Below are 26018 nucleotides of genomic sequence, written 5' to 3'. Positions count from 1 at the left end.
AAAGATGCATGCATGTGCTTGTAATAAAGCATAAAGTTTTTTTCTACAACTGAGAACAAAATTTTCCTATCAAGGAGAAAGATAAATCACAGCGCATCGCAGTGAACATAGCATAACAGTTCCATGGCTTGTCACAGCCAAACAAGCCTCGTCCGCTTCACATACAAGCATCACCTTGCACCCGAAGGAGCTAACCAACTAGCAACGGCACGGTTTACACACCTGGGGCGCATACAAGACCACAAGGACTCCGCACCTTGCACACACACGCAACCCGCACAGCAGTAACTGGCAATCACGCCGGCGTACGAAACTCGCCCAACTTTCTTTCCCGCCACACTGGGAGTTGCCCGCAGGCGCTACTCCCACCCTCTAGGTTACGCAATGGCGTCGTCACGCACAGCGACTTCCGATGTCACGGAGCTTGAGACAGCGGCGCCCCCACGTGGAGTTGCGCGCCGGCGCGGTGGAGGCCTGGACAGACACGGGACGTGCGCGCGGAAGGAAACGGCAAAGGATCGAAGCCCCTGTCGGGACGACGACAGCCACGTCTTCGACCGGTGCATACTTACAGAGCGAGGTAGCGCGCGTCATTACGAGCATGCGGAAGCGATAGAGTGAAGTTGGGAACGTCGGTGCTTACGTTTTTTCCCTGTCGTGGACAACGAGAAAAAAAGACAGAAAAAGACAGGCGGTTCGCTACGAAGCGCGCGTATATAGGGAGAGGCTCGGGTCCCGCCACCGCGGCGACGGGATACCCCCAACGGGCCGTACCTTTCTTCTCTCCTGTCAAGGCCGGATGGGAAAAGGGGCAAAACAGAGGCGGTCAGTCGATGGCCCTGGTCGCGAAAGATCGACGGGCCGCTCTCACCTTTGGACATGACGGAACGCTTCGTCTTCCTTTGTACCCATGCACTCGCTGTATGTGGGGCGCGCACACTAACGGCGTAAGCGCCTCGCTTGGATTTGGCGCGCCGGGAGAGTAGAGGAGGGCATGCCTAAGAACGAACCTGTCGCCCCTGCGACTTGAGACTCGGGAATCCGGAGCGCACGGCGCCACTCGCTAACGGGCTGGACAGTATACCGACAACCTGATGCGCAGCCGCGAAACGAGGTTATTGTCGAACGGGCAGTCAGCAGGTGGCCGCCCAATGGATGGACGGATGTGTGGGACCCTCTATGGAGTCACCTTGCGTTGCCTGCAACCACGAAATCCCACGTTATTTTCTGCGAATCCGCAGACGTAGTCTAGTTTATTACGCCTACTCTTTTTTTTTTCAGCACATTACTTTGACCATCGATCGTTTAAGGTCGACACTGCAGTATGCTAATAACGCACTGAGCTATGGTGACAGGCTGCGCGTACGAAATAGGAACTATACTCACAGGGCCGAAATAGTGTAAATATATTGTTCCAATTCTATTCTTTTTTGAGCTTCAACATTCGCACGAGCTGTTGGGACAGAATCGTCAGAAAAAGAATCGCCACGTTGAACCGGGCTAGGAGACTACACTGCAGAGACGCAATGAGCATATGGTGCGGCTGAAACCGATGGATCGAGCGCAAAACGAGCGGCGATCGACGTCGACTCGAAATTCACGCGCGAGTTCCCTGTGACGTCACAGATATTAACAACACCAAGCCGGATCCTCATGGTTCGGTGGTAGAGGGCGCAGTGTACCCACCTACCATAGAGTGCCTTGCTGTCAGCGCCGTGGCATCGAGGCACCCTAACCTACCACGCCGGCCTTCACGTACGTCACGAGTTTATGAACAGTTTCATTTTCCGCACAGGCTACAAGTGCATTTGGAAATAATGCGATTCAGGTTTTGGGTTTCCCTTCTGCGTCGCACCATAGCCTTGAGAAATATCACGTGCCGGTAAGACTGATAGCTTCACCCCGGATTCTACGTCACTCCCGCGCTTTTTTGCACTGGTCTAATTGCAAGTGAATGACGTTAAAGTACAGGCTCCGTATATACAGTAACTCTAAATGGTGTCACACGCTTACCCCATCTCTCGTACGAGCGAAGAGTGAGCGATAAAGACTTTTCAGAAAGTCTTTATCGCTCACTCAGAAAGCCAGATGCACAAATGTGTCAAGGGAAAACACGGGGAAGGCGGGAGATGGAAATTCAAGACGATGAGCAAAACGAGAACAAGGTAAAAGCGAGAGCCAGCGTTTCGACAAGTGGACTTGTCTTTTTCTTGAAAAAGAAAAGTCCATTTGTGGAAACGTTGGCTCCTGCTTTTACCTTCTTGCGGTTTTGCTCAAATGTGTCGAGTAGCATATAAACAAGTTCCTGGAATATTATGGCATGTTTTTTTTTTTTTTTTTTTAAGAATCGCAGAGCCTAAGCACCGTTATTATTTAGCAGCACTGGGGCGCTGCCTAACGTTTCGAGCCATAGCCTCCGAAATCGTGCGTGGGACAGCGCGCGCCACCCGATCTCGGAGGCAATGTTCGGGCCGAAGCATTCTCTACGAGCGATGCCAGCCCGCGTGACTGGAAGAGTTCAGGGAACTGATCCACGGGGAGCGCGAGGTGAGCGTACAAAAAAAAAAAAAAAACCAGACTATAAAATAAAGCCTCTCTCTGCGTTCCGGAATCGCCCTTTCACTCGTTTTCGTGGTCTGCGTTGAAACTTTCACCATCGATACAAAGGGCGCGCGATCTCGCGCAGCCAAGTTGCGGAACACGTTTATCGCCAATAGTAAATATATAAGATATTTAAGACTGCCGGCAGAACCCACCTCACGACGACAATCCGCGCTAATGCGACTAGTATTAACACCGTATTACCACCGCGGAAACACGTCATGTATAACACGCCCAGCACCAACTATATATATATATATATATATATATATATATATTATTGAAGAGTGGCACATACCCTGTGACCCAGGCTGGCGTCAAAGAGGTTTACTGAAATGCGGCACATAGCCATCGTCACATGAACTCAGAGACTGAAGTTAGTCCAACGGTTAGTCCAACTGTTAGTCATACGGTCCCCTCAGCACAGCAAACTCGACACTCTAACCATTAGGCCATGGGCTAGCCAGTGACTCACGTTGGCAGAGAAAACGGTTAGAGACACAGATATACACAAACGTGTATGCCGGAAAGTGCGTGTATAGTATCCGAAGAATGCAAATTAGTCGCACAAAAAACATGCGTGCCGGTCTGGATCACGTAGAAGTTGTCACCGTCGTCACCCTGCTTGATCACCACCTCTCCCGGCTTGACCTGTGTAGAAGTGACGATGAGGGTAAAGGAGTGGGCAGGAAACTGGCCATCCTCAGACTACTTGCACTCCATCAGTTTTTGACACCCATCTAGAGTAGAGCAGAGAAATGGGCAGCTTGCACTAGTGGTGCAAGAATGGAGTCAACAGCGGTGCTTGTAATCACCTAGCTTTTACGTGGCTTGCCTAAGTTGTTTGTAGGTTTTGCGAGGTTATGCTAGGTTTTGCTAAGTTGTCTCGGCGGGCTTGATGCTGAAAATTTTCGAGAAGTCGCAGGCGGGGCTTGCTTTCTCTATGACGTCGAGCATTCGGGAGCAGAGTCTCGCGTTCCCTAGACTGAAACTCGGGATCCTCGACTCGGCGTCGCCTCTTCACAGCCGCAGCTTTGGCGTGGTATTCCCGATCAGCTCAGCGGCGACGCATCGCCTCACGCTTGCTAGTACGGCGCTCTTCCTGGTAAGCCGCTTCTCCTTCGGGCGTCCGGACTTTCTTCGGTCTTCCCATGGTAGCAGCACGTACGCACGGAGTAGAGGAGGCGAAAGGTGTGACGCTGCTCCGAGCTTTTACTCGCCTGTGACGTCACGACCACCCTACGCGCGTGGGGTGCGAGGAGGTAACGTAGCTCGGTGCTCTCGCAGCTGGCTGCTAGGCAACGCGAGGCGGCGCACAGCTGGGCTGAGTTTTTCTGGGAACGCTCCACGGCGGAACTAAAAGTTTAGAACAGCTCCGCTGTTAAAAGCTTCTCGATGCGAACGCAGTTCTCCCATGCTTACGAGTTGTAACGCATTGTAACGGTAAAATAAATATTGCACCAAATTTCAATGAACACGCAGGGCTGGTCATACGGAGGTTGCGAAGATAGTCATTGGGAGACGATGCGAAGAGTGGTAGCACTTCGCACGAAGACTTGCTTTCGTAAAACACCGCCGTGCGCGCACACAAGTAGCCCGGCCTCTCGGCACGCATACTGTCACGCGGTAGCTTTGGAGCGTCTAAACGTTTCGCTGCTGTGGTGGAGAACACCGTGGTGGAGAGCTCGGGAATCGGGAAAGACATCCCTTCTCGCAGCCCTCTCTCTCTCCCTCTTCGGCGGCCGCCGGAGAGGGCTTCAGCAACGCTACGGGTGTGTTTGTTCACCACGGAATTACATGTACAATGAACAACGAACGCTATCTAAATGCCTTCACTGAAACAAATATTACGCCTTTAATCCCACCATTGCTTTAAGAATGCGAATAGCTCACTAGAAGCGTTCGGCAATTTGCTTACGGTGACAATCATCGTCGATGCACACGCTTTTCTTATATTCTTTTTCTTTTTTTACAAATCGGAGATCGTTTACTGCAGTTAAGAGGCAGCGCCACTGTAGAGTGCGAAATCTTAATTCTTCATTCTACGCAAAATCTTGGATGCGTAATACATACACACGGAAGATGTCGCGCGAATTGAAGTTCTCCTAAGCTACTGCAGTCGCCAAGTCGAGTCTGACTTTGCGGCGGCCATGGCGATGATCACGATTACTGCAGGAACAGTGGTCCATACCCACTATATGTGCGGACGGGGAGGGTCCAAGAATCGCATTTTATGTGCCTACTATTTCTCTCTTTATTCTTGTTTCTGTTATACATGCAGTTTTCGCATATATGGTATAGTGTAGCTGTTTCGAAGGAAAAAGCCGAGGAGTCGATTTGGGTTCTTCTGTTAGGCCTGGATATTCAACGGTTGCATGGTTAAGATAAGAAGAAAACGATGGTGGAGCGATTATGAGACTGAAGCTTACAAACGCTAATAAATAGAGAAAAGTAAAAATAAACCTGGACAACTTCTCAGACTAGTGTATCGAATTCACCTTAAACACACGCACGCACGCACTCACGTGGACACACACGCGCGCACACACACACACAAACACACAGACAATATAGCGTCATATCCTATATCCTCATATATCGTACCACAAAGGAAAGGTTGAGAGTGAATCGGCGTACAAGCGAGCAGACGAGCTTTCTGTATCGGAATCCGCTAAATGCGGATCGAGACCATCGCCTACGCAGCGGAATTGTCTTACGATGACGAAGACGCCCAACCCAGATTGCGATACGAGCAAAGTACTAAATACGGCTTCGGCGCGAGCTTATAAAAGAAAAAAAGTCTACCATCAGCCAGAGGAGTTCCAGTTTATCGCTGAAGTACCTGCGCAAAGAAAATCACTGCGTCTATAAATGAATCTCCACCACGCGCGCACATCGTTTTGACAGGCAATTAAGAAGATACCGTGAAGACTCGCGTATACCCGCCTCTGTACGCGCAAAGGCCACCCACTCGCAACTACGAAAGAAAAAGAATATTTGTCTCGCCCGTCTTATAAGCTACAACTCAACTTTATACGAAGTCACTGGCTTCAATTAGTAAATTTCATTATGTTTCTAAAGAGTAATTCGATAGAAGTTGACTAGCCAAATTTTGTTGACTAGTCAATATTGCGCGTCGATTTATTGCGCAAATAAATAGTGCCCGCCTGCGCGAACAAATCCAGCTCAAGGGTCAGGATTGTGCTATTTGCCACATGCGATTTCTTCCTCCTTTTTTAAATTTTGATAAATTTTTGAGAGAAGACACCTAGTATATCCAACTGCGATGCGGCGTGATGTCCTTCTCGCGTTATATATGAGCGAGTGCGCGGTAGTTACAATTTGTGAAGACCCCGCATGCAAGCTTTCGACCCCTATGCTGCACAATTTAAAGAAGCTTCACGTTCTAACGCATGCAACAGGCCACATCCCGAATCATTACGCTAGAGTCGTGACAGACTGGCATACGCTTACCACACGAACGCATGTACGAAAATAATTAGGGCCGCCGCATGGGGTCTCGCTATTCGTTACTACCGAAAAAAAAAAATTATCGTCAACGCTGGTTAAACCAATCCGAATTTTGGTGGCACGGCTTCTGTGGATGTACTTATACGCGGAGTAAACGGGCAAGAACGCGGGCGGAGACCACCACCCTCAGCGAGTTTTAGCGCGGGAGACATTTGAGAGATTTAGCTTACCGCGACTCGCTGTACTATAGAGGACTCAAGTGCGCACGCGCGAGCTGCCTGTCCGCCGCCGCTACGCGGTATCGCGCAGCGCCGAGCCGTCCGAGGCCTTCCAAAACTCTCTAAACGCTGCTGACACGAGTCCAATGATAGGAGCGTTGTTTCTTCACGTCGAGTGAAAGCACGAATGATTCGTGCACCGTCAGCCAGGGTAGCTAAAACGAGACGTTCAGCAGAAGGCGTGACAATGCTTCGCAAACGGCAAGCATCTGTATGCTTCCCGCGGTAGCACCATGAATTAGAGTAGCGGCGTAAGGGGGCGTGCAGCTCGGAGTACACCAGTACACCTAATCCCCGAGAGCCAGTGTACCCCGAGAGTAGCTGTAAGGGGTCACGTGTTATATCGATGACGCAGTGTATACGCGAGCGCCCGTCTTTAGCTGCCATATAGATTTACAGGTTCCCCGACTTCTTAATCGGCCACGGCTGCCGCTTCGAAGCGGCGCGCGCGAAATGGACTCCGCGGAGTCTCCTCTGCAAGGCTACGGCGTTCTCGTGCAGAGCACAAGGTCGCCGGTTCGATTCCACACAGCGGCGGCTGCATTTCGAAGCAGCAGCGGACTGCAAAAGGAAACGTTCGCGTATATACCGCACTCCGTGCGCATGTTGAAGAAGCCGAAATCGGCGCACTTCGAAGCAATTTTTCAAGTCGTACTACATCTCCAAAACGTAATGCTAAAGTGTTGCCGCTTTTCACCAAAATGACAGGACTTCGCGCCAGGTTTCGATTTCGCAACTGCCATATGTCAAAAAAGAATTAACATAATTTAGAAAGTGCACTGGTAAACACCTTTAATCAGGTAACAGGATATCACGATTCGTGAGGCATGTAACACACATTCAAGTAATGCACCGATTTTTTTAAATGTCTTCTCTCTCTCTCTCACTCACTCACTCACTCACAAACACACACACACACACGCACATCGGCGCGCGCCGTATATGAGGCGGCCAGGCCCGCGTCATACAAGTGTCTTTAAACCTAACGTTGGGGAAACAGCAAACAAAGTAGGTATCAAAACGCAGCGAAGTACACTAGATTTGTATACGAACGTCAATATTCGCGCACCAGAAGCTGCTGCGTTCGCACACGGAACGACAATACCAGTGGTCACCAGTTCCGCTTGCACAATATCATGCACCGCGGGATGGACAGCGCGCCTGGTGAGAGAAAAAAAAAAGAAAATCACGAGGGAAGCAAACCAGCCGACGACGAAATGAATTCTCCGTGACGAATTCCAGTCATCAGTCTATAGGAAGAAAAGAAAAATAAGTAAATAGGCCGGCGACTTAATGAGGGGAACAATAGTATATGCGGAGGTCGGACGGAATTTAGAATGTCGTCATCACTGCCTGCCGAGCTGGCCACGCACACATACAGATGCCACGAAAGAGATTTTTCTTTTCTTTTTTTCTTTTTTTTTTTGGAGGGGGGTGGGCAAGAACACGATCACGTCAGCGAAAGACCTATACACACTACGTGTCGCGAGAGCGCTGCAACGACAGTTGGCATATGATTATGACGAAAAATATTTATTGACGTCTATTCAAAAAAAAAGAAAGAACAGGAGGGTTGACGTGGTCGGTATACCCCTGTAGTTGCGAAGGCTGCTGCCGCCTGTGCTCTCCCGATGAATGGGTTCTTGTCGGCTCTCGAGGTCTGAGCTGGACAGAACTGCCTCGCACCTCTGAGTTCTTGACTGATTTACGGCATCTAGCTCCCGATTATTTCGGCGGGCCCGTGCCATATATGGTAAAGGTCTGCCTTCTCCCCACAAAACCTACATTCCTCGTCGAAAGCGCTGGCCCCGCACCGCCTTTCTCTCTCGTGTATATATATTAGAGAGATTATTATAATAATATATATGATAATATATATATAATAATAAAGGCGCCGTTTTCCCATCCACCAAAGAAAGTGGACGGGGAAACGGCGCCGCGGTAGCTCAATTGGTAGAGCATCGCACGCGAATTGCGAAGGTTGTGGGATCGTTCCTCCCACCTGCGGCAAGTTGTTTTTTCATCCACCTTCATTTCCATTAATTTATCATTTCTTTATTTCGTTTATTAGGCACAAGTAATTTCCCCTATGTTGTCCTTGGCGTCAGTGTGTGTCGGCTTCTTATGATATGACTAATAAAAAATCGGGCCCCTCGGTTAACCCCTTTCTTCTCGTTAATATATATATATAGTGGCGCGACCCCCTGTATGCATTATAACGCACACTGAATTCAACCCGTAACAGTTACTAACCCGGAAGCGACTGCGTAATATAATCAAACCCGGATGTAAAATCAGAGGCGTGCAATTATGTATGACAGTGTGGTTTGTTCATATTGTTTGCTGTTATAGCTCTCGTGGAACACTGACGCTAATTTGATCTGGACGTTAGTGCCGTCTCGGATGACGAAAATCGCTTATGAGGTGGGTTTCAAAATCGCAAGTTGACATAAAAAGGTCAGGTGGCAGCATTATATATATATTTATATATATGCGTGCGTGCGTGCGTGCGTGCGTGTGTGTGTGCAAAATGTTTTTCCAGGAAATTCCTAACACAGATGGGTTTCTGAGATTGTTAACATGCAGCCGGTAACAGGAGACGACTCCAAAAGCGATTACGTCTCGGTTCCGTCTTCCAGTCCAAGGAGGACACGCCATCACCGTTCGTGCCCTGAAAACCCTTCCGCGTGACTACATATACATAGCGCGCAGCGAAGACGAATTCCAACCGTCTGTATTTCTTCTTTTTGTCTGCGTGCGTGTAATTCTATAGCTGCGGCACTTCAGCACATTACTTGCGCTTCGATCTATCGACTAGAAGATTAAATAACTTTTTTTCAGCCAAGAATGCGCTATGCACGTTTAAGGTTGAACGCACAAACCGGAGCAGACGACGAAAAAAGAAAAGAAAAGAAAATGAGCGTAGCGAAATTTTCCCTACAAGTATAGCTTTCTGTATAAGTGCGACATCCGCGCTTCCGACGTCATCCTCGGCGGTATTCTTTCGCAACTTATTGCGTCGATCAGCGTGACTTCCGCCAGGTATCTTAATCAATCTGCAGCGCTTCCTAGCGAACTTTAGTTCAGTTTCGCGAGAGTTTGATTTGAAGTTTACTTCCATACACTGGTTCAAGTCGTACGGAAGATAACCGGAAGGGTTGGGGGGGGGGGGCGGGGTGAAAGCTGCTCGTGGCAACTTGACAGGCTCCGTAAATTCCTAACCTATTGCCCATAGCACGGCGGATAGGTGAAAAAAATAAATCCCAATGCGGTTGTCACGAGAGACGCCGTCCGTCATTATCGAAACAAAACAAAACAAAAGTAATCGCTACATTCTCATTACCTGCTCTCGAGCTATCCCGAATTCCGGCTGTCAATGCGAAGGCCGAAATGCCCGCTTTTCCCATCGCGAGCTCGTCTCGACGGCAGAGCCAGCTAGGGGAGATCGAGAATTTTTTCATTGAAGTCGACGCGCTCTGCAGGCACGCGGGGAAGCGCGTGCCGACGGAATCCGACCGCGGATTTGGCCGACGCCGCTCGCCGTTGGCACGTCGTGGCTCCGTGCATTCCTCGCTTTTCAATCGGGCGTTTTCCGACGCGAATGTTATCCAACTGCGAACACGGAGAGATTTCAATCGGACTGAACTCACGTCAGAAAACTTCAGCATGTGCAGCGCTGGGATGCCCGAATAACGGAACGCCTAGAAGAAAGAAAGAAAGAAAGAAAGAAAGAAAGAAAGAAAGAAAGAAAGAAAAAAAGAAAGAAAGAAAGAAAGAAAGAAAGAAAGAAAGAAAGAAAGAAAGAAAGAAAGAAAGAAAGCAGTTTTATGCACTGAAGGTCAAAAGTTACTGGAAGACGTATGCATTCCGTCGCGAACTTGGGCAACGCGTATGTCGAAACTGGTGTTATCCCTATAGAATTAGTTTCAAGTGGATATGACCAAAATTTTAATCACCGGCTACAATTCGTAAATTGCGAAATGCGGTTTAATGTAGTTAGTTTAAAGGTGAATTAAAAAGCTTCGGTAATTAGGCAAACATTTACTTTCATTCGTGGCCAAAATATCATATATCTTATCCCGTGACCGGCTTCCCACACCTTCCATTTTGACAGCGCTCCCCCCCCCCCCCCCCCCAATGCTAACGTGTCGTGTCAAAAGCGCAACAGTGCGACAGCTACGTAATAGTGAGCGCATACGCCTATATCCATATATAACGATGCAGGTTACACACAAGGGGAAGCCATGCGAGACTAAACGGAGCAACGTCGCCCCAAAAGCCCCTCTGCAGGGCGTCCCAAGGCCCGGTGTGTGTATAGTTATATAGCCATCGTATATCGCCGATGGCTCGTTTCGCACCCGGAAGACGCGCGGGGTGCGGCAGGCGAGACATTTATAGCTGCGCCGATACACGTGCGTGTATAAGTACGCGCGACAATAAAAACATCGGCGCGTGCCCGTAACGGAAATAGAGGGGTGGGCTCAAGACGCGACGTGGGCACCTTTGTCACTAAGTAGGATACCGGGCCGAAAGCGACGGGCTATTTATAAACAAGTGTCGCGTGACAACACCGCGCCCGTATAACGCCTTCCTCTTCGCGAGCCACGCATTTAATTACCGCAAGGTGTCGCCTGCTGCATAGCGACTGGTCATGTAGATGAAAGCTCGTGAAAGTGACAGTGAACGTAACTGTTCAGCTCGTGCTGTTGCGATAACTACTAAGGGAGAGGGGGAAAGTAGCGAGAGGAGGAGCAGGTAAAGGTGTCGCATCAAGTTTGATTCGATCTGCCATACTTTTACGTATAGAAATCAACAGTGACGTTTAACGCGAAGCAGCTGTATAGTGTCACAATAGGGAAGACTGTTTACTGAAGTGCAACAGATTTATTGATCTATTAGCGAATAACACGTAGTAAGTGTCAGCGGCTACAACCTCCCATCGGAGAGTTTAGGGAAGCAGACATGCCGGAACACGTACAAGACCAGCATCGGTGCTGCTGCTGGCGACATATTGCGACGTGGGGTTCGAGAAACGATACCAGACGAACCACGCCTCAACTGGCTCTCAGAGGAAAACCGCACATGAACGTCCACGGCGTAAGGGCCGATTTACGCTCGAGCCGCCCATCGCCGCAAGCCGCACCGCACGCTTGCGGTCGCGCGAAAAATTGCACGTATCCAGCACTTGTGCACAAATAACCATTTACACTGTGTGCACAGCGTATACCTTACACATTGTAAACCGAAATTTGTGCACAAGTGTTTGATACGTGGAATATTTCGCGCGACCGCACGCGTGCGGTGCGGCTTGCGGCGATGGGCGGCTCGAGCGTAAATCGGCCCTAAAGCCTTTTAGGTACTCGTCCAAGGAAAAAGGAAACGAACTAGGAAGGAGTATTACGTCACTCGCTACGTACGGAGGGAAAAGAGGATGGGAAGGAATGAATGAGAGAGGAAAAGAGTAAGGAAAGGAAGGGGAATGATCGAGATCAAATGGCAGGCCTTTAGAATCTCGCTAGATACGGCTGTAACTGTCCGTATTTAAGACAGAATGACGCTCTTCATGTGCATCGAAGCTGTATATGACCAGGGTCTCGGGATTTCTCTTCTCCGTAGCCAACAACTCAACCAATAACAGCGAAAGGCGCGCGCCGCTGGGTTCCTTGAAGCCCCACCAGATGGCGCTCGCCTCAGCGCATCTGCGGCAGCGGCGGCGCCGGCCGTGCAGGAGAAAAAAAAATAACAGAACCAGAAGGCTCGCCTTGGAGCACAGCGTTCGCCGCGAGCGTATCCCGGTGAAAAATACGTTCGCATAAGCTGCAGTTGCCGGGAAGCGGAACCAGTAGCATACGAAGCAGGGAGTGACGTCATCACACTTTCGATCATATGTCAAAGAAGAACCCGGCTAGCGACCGATTTCATTTGTGTTGTGACAGCGCTATGGGTAGCGCCACGCACAGTTAGGACTCACGAATATCCGCGTGAACGCGATGAGCGGTGACGGGAACAGCAACGTCAATATGCACAACGGAGTCGTGTTCAGGCTCGCCAGGATGTAGTCCAAGGGTACGTCACATTCGTCTATCGATCGGGTCAGCGTTGATTGGAGCCCTTTCGTCTTTTTCTTTCTTTTTTTTTTCAGAGTCAAAAACGATCTCAAGTTTTCATGTGTCGGCGCTCGTCACACTTAGGAAACGCTCCGATATTCTGCGGTGCACAGCAAAGAAGAAAAGAGAAAGAAAGAATAGAGACCTGTGACGCACACAGCCTAACTGCGCACGTCGCTGTGGTTTTCAGGGAGACAAAAAAAAAAGAAAGAAAAGACAGAAATGACGACGAAGAACTGTACTGCTACGCGAACACGCGTCTTTGCCCTTTCCCGCTTCTCTCCGTTCTCTCGAGCGAATATCCTGACACGCTTCAGAGCCAATCAGACAAGGCGGGTATAGCTGAGAAGGCTGCAACGGGCACACCGTCCAGACGTCTTGCGACAGACACATCCTGAAGGAGCAAGACGCGATCAGCTGCTACTTGCGCCATTCAGGGAAGCTTGTAGGACGCACTTGCATTAACTCGCTTTGCAAAAATGTTTTTCTTTGTTTTTGTTTTCTTTTTTAAGCAGATACGTAAAGGATGCGCGAAATGCGACGCACGCCGCCAGTGTGTGGCTCGTGTGGCGACGGAGTCGACTATACCGATTTCCGGCTCGATAAGTCGAACCGGCTCAAAGGCGCAGCAGGCAGGAATTCGTAAAGGTGTGCAGCGACGGTGTAAGCAGAAGCGTATTCCAACAGCCGCCAAATAAACACGCCTAAACGGACAGCAAACTGGACGGCAGCCATGTTTAGAATCGCTCCGATTTCCGCCTAGTCAGACGTCATAAAGAGGGTTTCTGCCTTCTGTTTCTCTTAAATAACTGCTCGATATCTATTGCTGTGCGTGGATGTTATATTCTAGAAAAGAAATGTACTCTGCGTAAATAGAGACATTCAGCCTATCCGCTATTCCGGTAAACGGGAGCGGTTTGGGCGGATTGCCGGGTTTGCGGGGGCGTAAACGTCAGCGGCCAGAGCGGTGCAGCCGCCTGGTAGCGTAGAGTTCAACAAGACAAACACAGGGCCAAAACTGCAGTAAGCCACTATATCCTGCTTCGCTACTAATGGAATTTTTTGGCAGCGGCGTAATTGTGAACACGTTTACGCCACTGTCGAAAATTTACGCCAGCAGCTAAGCAGAATATAGTAATTGGCTTTGTGTTTGTGTGGTTGAGCTTTGCGCCACCAGCTATAGCGCCATCAATCTGGCCGGTCACGTTTACGCCCCCGCTAAACCAGCGAACCGCCCGCACTTGCCGGAATACCGGACACGCTTAAAGTCTCTCATAAATAAGCTGTAAGGAAGAAAAACGTCACTAGAACGTTCCTTCGCCGTCGCGTGCCTGGGGGGCCTGTTCGTCCACATACAGCGGGGCCGTCGTTGCCGCCGCCGCGTTTCTGGGCTGTCGCTCGGCGACTCCGATAAACTTCGTCACAAAATAAATAGCGAAATTTTGACGAGATGGCGGAGGTGACAGCTACCTTAGCGAATAGAGAAAAAAGATGACGCAGGCTACCTTTCTAGTTCACATAAATGGCGGCTGAGCAGCCTGCCTGAAAGCTTCGGCCGCCCCAGAAGCTTGCACATAAGAAAGAACACGTGGTCGTGCCATCTTGAAATGAGCCACGTTCTGCTTTTCGCAATAGGTTCGCTTCGGAATGTACCAGAATGTAGCAACGTACAACGTGGGCCGTGAACTTTTGGCGCAGACTGTACGCACGCACGATGCATGCATGCATGAGCGGTGCATGCATATTAAGCATGCGTGGGGTTATATATGTCAGTACAGAGGTAAACCTGTCTGTGACGTCTGAAAGCGTGAATCCGTTTCCGTGAGGTGTTCAGTCTCGAATGCGGCGCCACTTGTATTTCTTTCTTTATTTCTAGTACCGGAGCACGCAAGTGAAATCGTGGTTCAGGCAAGATGGATCGTCTCCGCAGTTTCTTGCGTAGTACACACATGCTTTGCGTCACGATTGCGTCACGGAGGCTTAAATTTGAGCCTATACGACCGTTACCATCACGCTTCTCTCTTTTTTTTTTTTTCTTGCTTCTTTTCCCCCTGATGCCGATGCAGATTCTCACTTAAATGTAACAGGGACTTAGCGGTGCAAAGCACCGCTAAATATAGACCGCCGAATAACAGCTGAAGAGTTAGTTTCCGGGAAACTTCCGAAAACACGTGCACGTACAAATATTAACGTATATTTTGATTCAAACAAATGTTGGCATACGATGTACTAACTAGATTTAAGGAAACCTTACATGGGCGTTGGTGCGTCTGTCAGCCTTACGCGAAATAACTGCCATGTGTCCCCGCTGACGTTAGTCAAGCTGTTATACGAAAAAAAAAAAGAAAATGAAGAAAGAAGAAACACGGTGGAAAATACAATTACAAAAACCTACGACGCTCGTTCGTAACAGGTTTGAAGACCGGACACTGTAGGTCTTGTAATCGTATCTTACACCATAATTTTTGTTCTTTATTTTTCCCACCTTATTACCGCTGGGCTAGCGTTGGCTAGGACATCCTGTATAACGACGCGTCTTCTGAAAGAAACTCTTTCCTTTCAAACACGTGTAATTCTAAAGGTTATCTGCTGATGCATGCAGAGACGATAATGCAAGAAACATGAGCTGCAAAAAGAAAGAAAGAACGGCACGAGTGTGATGGTACTGAAATGAATAATGTAGAACGGCTCCATAATTATGGCTCATTTCCAGCAACGAAAGCAAGGAAGCGGTGTACAGATTGGACCTGTACTTGTCTATGGCGATTCTACATGCTAATATTATAATGCATGCCGGCGATACGTGAATATTGTAAGGGGGCAAGCTCTTCTGTCATTCGAAGGACGACAGTGCGCAGCTGAGTAATCGCACACATGGAGTGAAAATTACTCCGTAATAAACGACTAGTCCAACACGAAACCAGTTTCACACCTGGCGAGAACGTGGTATAGACGCTAACTACACGTAGTTAGTGTCATTCGAGCGCTTAATGCCATTCTAGCTGCTTTCGAAAGTATGTACGTAAGGCATTGATTCCCTAGAACGTCAACATTATCCCCTTTTAACACGCGAAACAGCGGCACGTGGATCATTTCCTCACTGCGAGTCGCATGAAATTCAAATTAACAAGTACAGAACTCAATAAAACTCTTGTTCGTAACAATCGTTGACTAGCGACCGCGCTCTGTAGAACGATTCGCTTGGAGCCGGTTCGTGTGACAGCGTACGAACACACAACCTCCCCACCACCCTTGTGCATAGGAGTCCACATTCACAGTGGCAAAATTTCGAAGAAATAACTGCAACCGTGTAAATATATCAATCTCGAAATTCCTTTTCTTTTTTTTTCCCCTTCCTCCTGTAAGTCAGATAACATTGATAATACCTATAGTGCATCTTTCTCGACTTTTTTCACTTTTACATTCTTGTTCGTCGCAACGCCTAGCTCGTCTATTCTATTACTTTCATTCTCTTATTTGTCGGGGTGTGCGAATTCTCGAAATTTTGAATACGAAGAGAATAGTCCCTGCTATTCGATTCGCATTTTATTAGAGAGTTGAATATTCGAAATTGTCGAATAATCGTTGCTTTCCAATATACACCAGGGACAAAAACGCATGTATATGGCACTATCGCGAGGAAAATCGACGACGGGTGTGAGGACAGTCCCGAACGATCCCTGCTGCAGGATAACTGCGCTAGTTGCGCAGAGGCACATTTTCCTGAGCGAACGCACGGGGCAGATAACTTATGCTCAATAATTTACCCGTCATCCAATAAGAATGCTTCGATTTAAGGCATCCTATACACGATTTGGTTGCGGTTTATATTATTTGGCCACTCCCACCACATTTGCATCCTTACAAATTCAATGTGCGGTGCTGTAGTATCACGCTTCTCTGCTTCAGCGAACACAACACTGTAATACGTACACCTGTTAACAGGCTGTTCCCATGTGTCATTGATGTCATATTGCCGCGGTGCCCGAGACGATCGAAAGCAGTCGCTCATCATTTACAGGCTCCTCGCTTAATCGATGGTCTTACTGTGATCGGTTCTACGTACATGTGTCGATGTATATATATGACTCACAACTTTCTTTCTTTTTTTTTTTTAGCAAATGCAGACTCCACGCAAACAGCCTGTCTGATGTTGATTCAGAAACGAAAAAAAAAAAAAGATATTCAATTCGATATTCGGAGGTCATTTTTCTCAAGTATTCGATCTGATTCGGAACTTTCACTATTCGAACACCCATACAGTTATTGGACAGAGCTAATGACCACTCATGCGCCTGTCATTTTAACCCGCCATCTGCTTCTCTTCCGAGGTAATTCTCTCTCTCTCTCTCTCTCTCTCTTGCGTGACATACGTTGTTGTGGCCTGCGGATGCGAATGATTTGCAGTCCCCGACATACTGCAAACGGGGCGCGCGGCGCGAGCCAAGATTTAATTCATTTGTGCGCCCTCAATCCTTCGCCGCTGCGGCGTATAATTAAACCAAGCGACATTGACGTGGATTTATAACACTCACTTTCGAGCAAACTTTTTCTGGGATGGGTATACACGCAGTCAGGGCACTTGCGTGTTGAATCGAAGGGGGTCAACGACATGCAGAGGGCGCACGCAAGCGATATACGTAGCAGACGACAAACTTGCTCCATTTACGTTGTAGCTATAATCTGGAAAATGTCCGCAGACATTTCCTTCACTCGAAGCCACGTTTCAGAATGTGGGACGACGTCCCAAATGCTTCAGCGTGGTTCCAGCCAATGGCGCGTTTAAACGATGCTCCGGGCTACAAGGTACGCGTACGTTAGAACACTGTCGCGGATAACAATGGATCGTTCACTGTAACACAGCGGCCACACATGTATTGTTTGACCTATCTAAAAATGGAAACAAAGAAAAAAATCTAATGCTTGCAGCGCCGTTCCATACATTTTGCAATTTTATGTGGAACGCCCTTCGATTTAGGTTGAAGAATATGAGCAAAAATTTTTCATTTATCGCCGGAATTCAAGTGAGACGAGATTATAAGCGTGTACAGATATGCGCCCACGCGTCCTTCCTTAACTGGTAACCACGTTGAACCCCGTCACCACCAGCATATATTTGTAACGTCTGCTGCCCCAGGCGACGGCACCCTGCAAGCGAACTCCAATTACCCGCTTCCCGCGCGCAGTGATGGTAAGTTAATTCTAACAAGTCGCTAAGTTTAGCCAATTTCTAGTCACCCTATATAGCGACAACCTTGCCTTTCTTCCTACTGTATACTGCGACTCATTTAGTGACGCAAATAGCCGGTAAATTGCCCCCGGTAAAATTCCTCAAACGACTTAGGCCGAGTTCGACGACGTCTCAAGCCCACGTTACCCCAAAAGTACATCCCGCTACTTCTAAAGACATACGAGAAAGCTTATTATTGTGCCATCTAAATGTGACAAAGGTGCTTTTCTACGCAAAGCAAAATCTTGAGACGTGATGTCGTGTTTCTTTTTCTTTCTCTTTTTTTTTTTATATCTGCATTTCTCCCATTCCTGCCGTTGATTCGCCACCATATGATTTTCTTTTAAGATACGTAGCTGAAAAAAAAAAGAGGCGCACAGGCTATGTGTACGTTTCGCGTGAACAGGTTCCAAATGACCCAGCTTCAAATTTCGCGTCGCAAAGAGTACAATCGAGGTTAATTGCAGTCATCGAAAAGTTCCGACGGGCGGCCTATACAACAGGGAAACGTAGAAACCGTGCAGCTACACGTGCAAGCTAGAAGCGATATTAGCGCCTGTTTTTATGTGAACGAAGTGGTATACACGGCGCACACAGGCCCACTTGGAGAACTACAGCGCAAAAAATTTGTATGACCGCGATCCCATCCGCCTGTACGGGACAAAAAAAAATGGATAGTATAACAACTGATGGCTCACGTACATGCCTTCTAAGAAGTGCCGAGAACAAACCACGCATATGTAAGGATTCATGGCGAGTTGATCCGCGCATGTTGAAACGGCAGATGCATCGCGCCATCGCTGTTCGGAAAGTACCGCATTTTTATCGTACGTGGATGTGCACAGCTTGGGAAATGCTTTTAAAAAAACGCACATTACCGTTTGCTTCGTCTTTGGCTTGGCTTATCTTACTTTGGAGCGCTTTTGCTGCAACGCGCGACAGCGCATCACACCATCTTTATTCGACGCGCACTTACTTGCGGCGGTACGCGCGTACTTCTCCCCGCCGGGGAGTGCACCAAAATGGCGAGTTGCCCGGGCAACCCCGTTTGTGCACGTGACGCGACATATGCGCGGGTGCGCCAAAATTTCTCGCACCTTTAAAGGCCGTCTAGGACCTGTAACGGCAGCGCACGCAGGTGCGTGCACTGCGCTGCCCGTAAAGAGCGGCGCGCCGGCGAAGCGACATCACTTTCCAGGTTGTGAACGCTGAGGTTTTTTGTCTTCTTCTTCCCGCCTTTTTTTTTTTTTTTCTTTTTTTTTTTTTTTACAGTCTGAGAAGATTTAAGCTAAAGGTCTGGCGCTGTGAACGAAATGTTTCGCGACTGTTGTTTACGCGCTGCAGTTTCCGAAAATTCCGAGGGATAATTTAGTCAAGAACATCAGACGTGGCATCTCCAACGTTGACGGTTGAATAGCATAGCATCTACTTAGCATATATGTATGTATGTATGCGCGTGTGTGGCATCGGTGTATATAAGGAGAATCCACCGCGACGGGGAAAATTTACAGTCACATTTGCACACATTGAAAGAGGCTTCGTAAAACAGCAAATATGCAGAAACTAATGACAGATGGCGACACCCCCTCGAATTTCCCGCGCCAGCTCGACGTGACGTCACGGGTTTTGACGGCGCGTGTCCGCGCGTGTATAGTTGACGTTTTACCAGTGAAGATGGACTGCGGTTACACTGAGCTAGCATAGTGTCCATAAAGATAGCCAAGGAGAGAGCTCGGCAAGTTTCAAAAGCTTTTACTGAGCCAGAATGGTCCCAATACAAGAAAGTACTTCGAAATCCGTGACGTCACGCTGACGTACCGGCGCTGCGATTTCGGCGCAAAATTGCGAAATTAAAGTCTGACTTTCAGTCTGGCTTCTAATAATCAACCTATTACCGTGAAATTAACGACAACAGGGTTTTGAAAGAACACTTTGTTACCCTTAGTTGAGTTAATTTTCCTCTTTAATGCCCCTTTAAGTAAGCAGACGAGTGGAACAAGAGGAGTGAGTGAGTGAGTGAGTGAGTGAGTGAGTGAGTGAGTGAGTGAGTGAGTGAGTGAGCGAGTGAGCGAGTGAGCGAGTGAGCGAGCGAGTGAGTGAGTGAGTGAGTGAGTGAGTGAGTGAGTGAGTGAGTGAGAAGGCTAAACCATGCGCGCTAATTATGTTTCATTGTTAGCGCTGTCCCGCATTTTTTCACTGCGACAAAAGGGCTAAATTTTGTTGCTGCCAGCCCGGCTTCCCAACGAGAACTCGGCTAGTTGGAAGTATACGCAAATGCCGCGATACACGGTTTGTTGACTAAACTGGTAAAATACATCACGAGCAACAGAGCGTTCTCGAAACCAACTGCGCAGTAAATCAGCCGAGACAAAAAGGGAGCCAATACAGAAAACATCGCACGCGAGTTTCTCTTTTTGGATAGCGAACACCTCTCTGCTCCGCCAGGCTTCGCACGACGATAAATTAAACGCACCCTCGACCTCCGTTGTGTTATCCATGTACTTGGCTGCGTTTCAATACGTGACATATGTGGCGCCGCGTGTAGAACGGCTCGTATGAATTTCCGTTTATGTCAGCACGTTGTGTGGGTGCTCTCTCTCTCTTTTTTTTTCCCCAGTCCCTAGCTCGTACACACGCCTAGAAGAGCAACGTAACTGAGCGAACCCGAAGGCTGCGAATGCGGCGCTGAAAGCCATGAGTTCCATCATTCACTGGCAAGCCACACGGAATGAAAAGTGTGCACGCCCGACACGCACACACTTACGAGGTCCCCCGGTGACGAACATCCGGGAGTGCTGCTGTCATGCACTATGCGACAGGCTGCGCGGAATTTCGCGAGTGTCCCGAGATTACAGCGGCAATCACAAGCACACACACAAAAAAAAAGAAAAAGACGGAGCGAATGCCGAGAAGGAGCTCCCGCGGAAAGTTGTCAAAACTACAGAACACGCGCGGACGCGATGTTCTCGATCCTGCCGTTCCGGGAGCTAAATTTATTTTGAAGTAAGCTCGACATACACATCGAACTCCATTTCCGTGGTTAACGATGTATAGTGTGACGGTTCGCGGAGTATAGAGCCAACGACGAATACAAATGTGTTGTCTTTCCCGGTTTCTTTTCTTTTTTTTTTTTTTTTTTTTTTTTTTTTTTTGACGGACAGACGTAGCGATAGCGCCGCACATTTTCGTGACGTCATGGCGGCGCTGGTCTTTTCCTTTCCTCCCAGGAGTACACTTGTAGTATACGCATGTAAATACCCAAGAGGGTGGCCGCCGCCGTAGCGAAATTGGTGAAGCACTGCACGCCAAACACGGAAGGTCTGGACTCGGTTCCCACCTGGGATAAGTCGTCCTTGCGTCCCCTTTCATTTCCCCTTTCCTCATTAATTCTACATTTCAATTAAAACGTGACGGTTCATCTCCATCTGGTTTTCTTTAACTTCATTGTCTGCCTTCTTTGTATACGGGTGTGGCTGCTTTTCTTGCGCGTACCAATCCGCGTACGTCGCAGGTCTGAAGACAAAGCCGCGAACAAAAAAGCCCTCAATCACGAACACACATAAACGCGGAGGTGCCTCAGTAACAGCACTTTCAAGAGTAATAGAGCTAGCAGCCATTGCCGTTAGGGTGGGCCGTGCAGCACTATATTAACCACTGAACCAGTGATACCAGTTGTGTAATGTGTCCTTCACTTCGTTCCTCCCATTATCATCCCCCATTGTGACCCTTTTTCTTCCCCTCTTCCCCTTCCCTTACGTGGAGTAGCAGGCCAGATGCTCCATTATCCGGCCGACCTCTCTACATTTTCCAATCATTAAAATACTTCTTCTAACCACTGAACACTACCGATTAGGCCGACATTCAATCCTGTCGCGAGTTTTACAACGTGACATAGGTGAAATATCTCGGGAGACAAGCAGGCGCGAGCCGGAGCGACACCTCCCAGATAATGTCCCGCAGTCCGCACGTCGCATGACAAGACGTCATCTATGAGGCGGCCATGGCGCCTCGCGCAGGAGACCTCATCGCATAAGATCAATGCGCGAAGCGACGCCGGCTTCAGACGTTTGTCGACAGTCAGTGTTCCTAGGAGGCTGACGTCACGGCACGTGACGCGTTCATGTCACCTAACGTGACGTGCAGAAGCGGGTATATATTTAAGAGACTAGGATCGAGCGACTCCTACATACACCGTCAACACCAGAAGGATCTCTGACCTGCGAGAGCACGTATATGGGGCTTTTCACCGTCACATTCGTCACCATCAATTAAATAAATTGAAGAATCCGGAACTCCCGGAACTCCCAGGAGTCCCGGCGCTGACGTCACAACGGATCACGTCAGTCATTTTTTACGGTGGGAAAGTACTTTCGCCTCGTGCACTTCCGAAACGCACGGCTCAAACAACGAAACGTCGAGTTGAAGTAGAGTGTTTTGTCGATATAAAACAGGATGATGAGGATTATGATGATGATGATTGATGATGATTTGTCGACGCTCGCTGCATTCCGAACTAAGGCGTCGGCACTGCAAATATCAGCAAGATATGGCCACGCATAGATATATACAGCACAGCTGTAATACTACAAGGTCCACCCTCACCCCTCCCTCTCCCAACCACTCTATTTCATTTTCTTTTTCCGGAAGCAGGCAGAAAACCATCGCCTGGATTGAAACCCTTCGCGCCGTTACCGCAACGCGCACGCTCGTCCACCGGCTGGCATGCATACAGGGAAGTCCGAGCGCGCGCGCGCGCGCGCACACACACGCACACACACACACACACACACACACACACACACACACACACACACACACACACACACACACACACACACCGGGTGGCACGCGTCCGACGGGTCACGGCTGGACGCAGCCGCTCGCGTTGTACACGCACGACGCCGTTCTTCGCCGTCGCCGTTGCGGAGGGCGGTGTTCCCTTTCGGCGCAAATATTTGTCCCCTCCTCCCGAGCTGCTGACGAGGAACGCCGCGGGCGTACCCCCATCGGACCGCGCGCAGCCCTTCTTCTCTGGGAGAGAGAGAGAGAAGTGGTTCGATGTGAAAAAGGAAAGGCTACCTCCTGCGGCCCTTGAGGGAGCTAGCACGGCTCGGCGCTGTGCGAAGTACACGGAAGGGGAGCGAGAGAGAGAGAGAGTGGGGCCCACACGAGGCGGCTACGCTTCGCGGCAGCTGATGAGCTGCCACACGTGGCCTGCCGCTGTTTTCCTTCACCCTCGTGCAAGCGTACACGTATACGTACACACGAACTGAGAACGAGCATACACGCCCCTCCCCCCCTCCCACACCCCCCTCCACCGTACGCGAAGCGAAGACGAGCGGAACGCTGCGGCGTGCCTTGCGTTGCGCCAGTCGGCTGTTTGGCTGTGACCGACTTTCGTACGTGGCAAAAAAATGTAATGAAAAAAAAAGAAAAACTAAACCCTCCCTCACACAGACGTGAGTTTCACCACGGCCAGCCGGACTAACGTATGGAAGCACCACAACGTTGGGCGCCTGTAGTGAGACGTGGAATTTCGAACCGAAAGATGCATCCACGGCGGTAGTTTACTGGCTACGGCGTTATACGCTGCTGAGCTCGAGGTATCGGGTTCGATCCGGGCGACCCTCTTGCATTTCGGCTGGGAAGAAATGAAAAAAAAGAAAGGAAAACGCTCGTGAACTTGCATTTTTGGATGGAGCTCAAAGAACCCCGGGTGGACGAAATTAATCCGGAGCCGCACAGACCCTGTCTATACGGCGTGCCTCGTAATGAGATCGTAGTTTTGACGCGAAATTTGATTTTAAACTATGCGCCGCGGCCTCCTAGAATGACACCGGTAACACTCCCGCAGCAGCCGAGTATCTCTTCCGGTGAGACTCAGAATAGCTCTAACCAGCTAATCCCTCCATGCAAAAGTAGTTAAAAACTGGTAAGAACGTTTTACCTGTTGTATAACTAATGTGGCGCTGCTCTTTGGTGTCCCTTTGAAGGAGTACCGACGGGACATTTTCAGTAATTTTCTTTTTCGTTTAACGATGGTCCAAGCCTGAAACCCTAGACCAAAAGCAATGCTAGGAAACGCCAGAGTGACCCAAATAACGTGCAGTAATGATAGTTACTACGAATCAGTTTCCGTTTCGACATCAAAGAGGTGAGACTATAGTGTACTAGATGTCATTATTCTAGTACCGGCTCGCTCAGTTTCTGCGTCGTTTCCGACGCCACAGGCAGGCGCGGCCACAAGAAAACACGTGCGCAGCGCTCTTATTAATTATTATTATTATTATTATTATTATTATTATTATTATTATTATTATTATTATTATTATTATTTGAGCCAGCCTTATTGCTACACTCTTTAAAACTGATGGTAGCGCTAAAAGGACGGACACAAGATGAAAAGACGACACGACGACGAGGAAACGTTTCCTCGTCGTCGTGTCGTCTTTTCATCTTGTGTCCGTCCTTTTAGCGCTACCATCAGTTTTAAAGAATGCATCACCAACTAGCCCAGCACCAAGTTTTATTGAAGTTTATTGCTACACAACGTCAGTAAGCTTTGCTTTGTGTCATGAGCGCACGATAACGTCGATGACGTCACGCTCGGCGTTTGGAGGTCAACTTTGGCATCGAATAAGATGGTATTCAAGACATGGTGTCTGTGGCGTGTTTGCCGCTGCGCAATTCCTTCCGGCGCATGTAATCAGCAAAAAAAGCACGGCCTTCGAGATGCGTTTCGGTTGCCGAGAGAGAGAGAGAGAGCCGTCGTCTCATCTTGGATATCGACATATCCTACGTCTTCCCCGCATTCGCACTAGCTAAGTGGCATTTATTTATTTATTTATTTATTTATTTATTTATTTATTTATTTAGTTATTTATTTATTTATTTTTCACGAGCAAGAAGCGCGCGAAAGAACGTCTATCCAACTTCGAAAATATGCGTCAGTTTACTCCTTTAACACAGACGGTTCGTCGCACTGTCGGAACGCGGCGACACCCGGGCCATGGCCGGCATCGATCGAAACCACGGAACAATCCGTCGAATCGCCGTGACACGTCAACACGATCGAACGCAGAGACCCAACAGTTGAACGGCAGCCCGACTCCCACAAGAGTACACGCGGCACCGGACGCGCCTGACGCGCGACAGACAGGAAGAAGAGAGACAAGCACTCCAGATACGCGGCCGAGCGTCTTCGGACGTGCCGCACTAAGTGCTCTTCTTTCCGTTTCCTCATGTTGCCGGCGTGCCGCCCTTTCGGTAGCCGCCGGGAGGGAAAAAAGAAAAGATAAGCAGCAGCGCCGAGATATACGATCTGTATACACAAACCGCTACAGAAACATGCCGTCGCCGAAAGCAGCTCCGGTTCTGCCCTACTTCTAAACGCTCGAGCGGGTCCCCTCCGGGTGGCCTCGGCTGCTGTATCAGTTTGCAGGATGCGAGCCTTCCAGAACAAGGCGCCCTATCGCCCTACGCCATCTTCCCCTCAAACGCGCGCTTATAAATAAATACTTCCTCGCAACATTCCCTCGCTTTATCTCCTTCGAGCGCATTTGCGCACCTTCCCCCGCGTACCAACGACAGGCGCGTTTCCGAATAACGGGGCTCCGAATCAGCGCGCGCAGACGAGCACGCAGCATGGCCTCAGAGAGCGGCGCGCACCGGAGGCAACGCTCGAAGCATAGAGTTTAATAAGCAACTAATAAAGTACCCGATTTGTTCGGTCTGCACTATGCATCTTTTTTTCCCCTTAACGTATGGATGTAACGTACTACAGGATATAAGACGGGGGGGGGGGGGGGGGGGGGGTATTCCGGACAAATTCCGCCACGCTGTAGAATTCGGTAATGGCGGCATTTTGAGCCAATCAGGTGGCTGCTGTGGGCCTCTCCGATTGGTTCGAAATGACGCCACGACCGAATTCGTCAACATGGCTGAACCCGACACCCCGGGCTAGCTGGATTTCCGTCTTGTTAAACAGTGTGGAACGAGAGCAAGGACGTCAGGACTTGTCGACGCCCATCTGCGCCACCCTTTTTGCGTCCTCTGCCTGGTTCTGCGCTGTGTAGTAAATATTAGAGATGTACGATTACAGCTCGAAGCCCTTACTTAACTTTACACTGATGATGATAATGATTATGATGATGTGCGTATCCCCCTCGAGACGGGGCAGTAGCACATAAATGCCCATTAAAAAACTTGCTGGTGCATTTAAATCTTTAAATATATTTATACGCTAAGTTTCGTACACACAGCTAACAAGAGTGCCTCCCCCCTCCACACGGCACAGATCAGAACTTCAATGCCATACAATGTTTACGTTTA

General features: G+C 49.0%; 1 protein-coding gene across 2 annotated transcripts in view; it reads right to left on the bottom strand.

The window, feature by feature from the left end:
- Positions 1 to 26018, bottom strand: part of Pka-R2 (cAMP-dependent protein kinase type II regulatory subunit) — a 147593-nt gene that overhangs the window by 35368 nt on the left and 86207 nt on the right. The gene's annotated exons all lie outside the window — the stretch shown is intronic.

The sequence above is a fragment of the Dermacentor andersoni genome, chromosome 9 (assembly GCF_023375885.2).
Source record: "Dermacentor andersoni chromosome 9, qqDerAnde1_hic_scaffold, whole genome shotgun sequence".
NCBI classification, from domain to species: domain Eukaryota; kingdom Metazoa; phylum Arthropoda; class Arachnida; order Ixodida; family Ixodidae; genus Dermacentor; species Dermacentor andersoni.
Note: the sequence above shows the minus strand (reverse complement) of the source record. Positions and strands in the feature narration are given on the sequence as shown.